The sequence below is a fragment of the Nematolebias whitei genome, chromosome 10 (assembly GCF_014905685.2).
Source record: "Nematolebias whitei isolate Nwh7 chromosome 10, NemWhi1, whole genome shotgun sequence".
NCBI classification, from domain to species: domain Eukaryota; kingdom Metazoa; phylum Chordata; class Actinopteri; order Cyprinodontiformes; family Rivulidae; genus Nematolebias; species Nematolebias whitei.
Window position 1 is genome coordinate 36,821,021 of NC_056507.1, and position 4,337 is coordinate 36,825,357.

Genomic DNA, 4,337 nt, shown 5'->3' on the forward strand with positions numbered 1-4,337 from the left:
GAAACTTACTGCAAAGCCATGAATATTTTAAGTTCTTTATACATATGTATTTTGTTGCTGTGTTTTGTCATGTTCTTTGCAGGTGAACAGACAGTGGCCGGGTGTTTTGACGTGTGCTCTCTTTGTGTATATTTCTTATATTTTGGAGTCTTACTTTGTCTTTTCTTTCTTTCTATCCTATTAAAAAAAAAAAATAATAAAAAAAATAAATAAATAAATAAAAACCTACACTAGATAGTCACTATAATAAATATTTCATAATAATGGTGTGGAGAGGATGGCTGTAAGGGGAGAAGGGAGGCCATCTTTAAAAAAAAAAAAACATTTGGTGAAATCAAATCAAAGAAAAACAACAGCACTCAGGGCTATGTTTAATAGTGAAAGTAAGAGCATTTCCACACGCACAATGTGAAGGGAACTCAAGGAATTGGGACTGAACAGCTGTGTAGCCTTAAGAAAACCACTAATCAGTGAGGCTAACTGGGAAAAAAAGGCTTCAACTTGCTACAGAGCATAAAGATTGGACTCTGGAGCAATGGAAGAAGGTCATGTGGTCTGATGAGTCCAGATTTTCTCTGTTCCAGAATGATGGGCGTATCAGGGTACGAAGAGAGGCAGGTGAAGTGATGCACCCATCATGCCTAGTGCCTAGTCATCAATGCAAGATCTTCGTGAAAAATTAATGCAACACTTGATGAAATAGATCTTGTGACATTGAAGAAACTTATCGAAACAATGCCACAGAGAATGCATGATGTAATCAAAGCTAAAGGCGGTCCAACGAAATATTAGTGTGTGGCCTTTTTTTTTGGTGGAGACTTTTTTTTTTTTTGACCAAGCAGTGTTCTGAGGTCCTGTACATACTATACTACACTATACTGTGTACTTTTACTAAGGTCACATACACACAGTATACCACACCATACTATGTACTTTTACCAAGGTCATGTTCACACTATACCACACTATATTGTGTACTTTTACTAAGGCCATGTACATATTATACCACACTATACTGCATACTTTTACTAAGGTCATGTTCACACTATACCACACTATACTGTGTACTTTTATTAAGGTCATGTTCACACTATACTGCACTGTACTGTGTACTTTTACTAAGGTCATGTTCACACTATACCACACTATACTGTGTACTTTTATTAAGGTCATGTTCACACTACTGCACTGTACTGTGTACTTTTACTAAGGTCATGTTCATACTATACCACACTATACTGCACACTTTTACTAAGGTCATGTTCATACAATACCACACTATACTGCATACTTTTACTAAGGTCATGGTCACACTATACCAGTCTATACTGCATACTTTTACTAAGGTCCTCTATACACTAAATGCATTGGGTAACCTCTAGGTATAGAAAATATTACTGTCAAAATATTTTTTTCTGCTTTAACTCATGTTCTTCTCTTGAAAAATAAGTAGTTTTGTCTATTTATATCTTGTGTGATGTACTAACATTTGGAGTATGTGTTGGAGATCACTCAGTGACTACCACGTTAAATTTTAACTCAGTAAGTGCCCTTATGGCCACTTTCTATTCACAGGCTGTCAGGGCACTAATGATCGGTCTTTAGGCTGACGGTCCTCCTTTTGCACGTGAACAGCTAGTTCTGGAAGTCACCAGCAAACTGGTTGATCCACTATGAGGAGAAAAAAAAGTATGTAAGCTCAATTATCCAGGTAAATAAAATAAAAAATTACATGTCATCTGAACAGAGTCTTCTTAGAAGAGAAGGTGCTGCTTATAAGACTGAGTTTGTAGCAGCTCCTCAGACTGATGAAGTCTTAGATTAAAAAATGAAATGTTTCAACAAGAAGAATCTGTCCAGAGGAACTGGATTTTTCTCTCTGGATAATTGAGCATGCATCAGAACCCGTTTCAAGAGATATTTTACTAACACTGTAGACAACCACACACAGGCAATTACAATTTTGCCAGCTGTCGAAAAGCAGGCAGTAATAGTGTCATGCCTAGTGTCATGTAGCTGAAGGTGCAGGGCCACAAAGTCTTACAGCAAAATATTAAGAAAAGTTTTATTCTTCGTTCTATAAAAAACACATTTACATGTTTAAATACAATGTAAACATTGAATCACTCATTGGTGCCCTTTTTAAATTGTTTTCTAGTTCTTTTCCCCTCCAGAGTGACTCTTCAGACCCCTCAGTGGACTGAAAAATGGATAGATGAGGTAGATAAAACAAAAAAGGAAGTCAATAATACGTCAAATTGAAACTTAAAATGCACAAGCTCAACACATTTAGACTGAAATGTTTAAATTTATTTGTAAACCAGGGTCCGGTGACTGAAGGTGGACAAGAGTCAAGTGCTTCTATTGATGCTGAATCAAAGGCCACACAGACGAATGACACAGGTATTTGACATCAAGTGTTCCACTGTTTTCAATGTTTGTTTTTTGTTTTTTTTATATTTATTTTCTGTAACATTCTTTTTTGCTTTATTTTTCTAGGTGGAAAACCAGTATCTAAACCCATTCCCAGCAAAGGGCAGTACTTTAACCCAGACCTTAATCCCTGTCAGAAAGAGGCAGTAAAGATGATCCTGGCAGGAGAATGTCGGCCTTTACCTTATATTCTCTTTGGGCCTCCAGGAACCGGAAAGACTATCACCCTTATTGAGACCATACTACAGGTGGGTTCTATCATCAGACTTAAAATGACTCCCAACCTGCTGATTTAGAAAAAAAATGCTTTAACGAGGAGTCTTGTATAGTCAAGTCTTGTTTGTGGAAAAACTGAGAGCAAAATGGAGAAACTGGTGTTGATGGAGAACTACATTGTTTCTTTTCCCTCGAGTTTCATTGTCAAGTATATACATAATCTGTTTCCTTATGATACAAATCTTTCCACCCTTAGGTGTACCACTTTCTGCCCAGCAGTCGTGTACTTGTATGCACTCCATCCAACAGTGCTGCTGACCTCATCTGCATACGTCTCTATTATAGCGGCTTCCTGCATGCCTCAAATTTGGCTCGAGTCAATGCATCCTCCAGGCCAACCGAAGTACTTAGCATTTTAATTAAAATATTTCACATGAATACAAAAAATGATGCACGCACCTGTATACAGAAAGTCTGTCCATACACATACACCATCATGATGAGTTGTACTCATGATGCTGTATGTCTTGCACATTATATTTGCATTTATTTTAGTATTTCACCCTATTATCTTGAATCAATTTGCCAAATGAGTATGCCTGTTTCCCCCTAGTCTATTCCAGAAGTGCTGCAATCGTACTCGAAGTCTGGAGAAGACATCCGTCAAGCTGCTTTCCACAGGATTGTGGTCAGCACCTGTTCCAGTGCTGGCATGTTTCATAATGTTGGAATCCAGTAAGCCTGGGTTGTGGAAGGGGTAGATTGTAACTTTTGTATTTCCCACTTCAATTTTAGTTCATTATTTGTGGACTGGTTTTCTACAGATTGGGACATTTTTCTCACATTTTTCTGGACGAAGCTGGTCAAGCCACAGAGCCAGAGTCTTTGATTCCAATCAGCCTCGTGTCGGAAAGAGACGGGCAGGTCGGCACAAATGTGACTATTTCAGACCTTTAAGTATAATATCCATTACCACTTGTCTTTTCTGTGGTGTATTAGTGGCACCACAATTTGTCATCCTTTTTCTTTCCTGATTGAATCAAATCATCAAATATTTTTGTTGAATCTTTTGTCAAACTGTTTAAAGCGGTATTTGAAAATCGCTATGCTTAAAAGAAAGTTGATTATTCATTTTGAATGATGACTTAACATTGTTGCTTTTGAGAAATGTGATGTTTTATGTTTGCCTGCTCAGATAGTACTGGCTGGAGACCCCTGCCAGTTGGGTCCAGTTGTGAAGTCTAAGCTGGCCTCTGCATTTGGTCTGGGGGTATCTTTGATAGAAAGGCTGATGTCCAACCCACTGTATGCCAAACAAGACTGGGGCTACAACACAAAACTGGTTGGTGCACTCAGTACAAAAGTGAAAGCAATATTTTTATTGTGCTCTATGCCAGAACTACTGGAATAATTAATGTATTTAGAAATGAGGACTAATATGTTATCTATATTACCGGTAGTATTAATATTATATATGTGTGTGTGTGTGTGTGTGTGTGTGTGTGCGTGCGTGCGTGCGTGCGTGCGTGCGTGCGTGCGTGTGTGCGTGTATGTATGTGTGTATGTATGTGTGTATGTGTGTATATATGTGTGTATGTGTGTATATATATGTATATGTGTGTATGTGTGTGTATATATATGTATGTATGTGTGTGTATATATATGTATGTATGTGTGTGTATATATAT

The 4,337-nt window shown here is 37.7% G+C and overlaps 1 protein-coding gene and 1 long non-coding RNA gene across 2 annotated transcripts in view; one reads left to right on the top strand and one right to left on the bottom strand.

The window, feature by feature from the left end:
- The window catches only part of nell2a (neural EGFL like 2a), a gene marked incomplete at its 5' end in the record, with an annotated part of 291,752 nt that overhangs the window by 277,454 nt on the left and 9,961 nt on the right, over nt 1-4,337 (bottom strand).
- On the top strand, nt 2,172-2,540 carry LOC119416403. Its single transcript, XR_005187087.1, has 3 exons — nt 2,172-2,220; nt 2,325-2,403; nt 2,500-2,540. It is a non-coding gene; the product is annotated as an uncharacterized LOC119416403 (long non-coding RNA).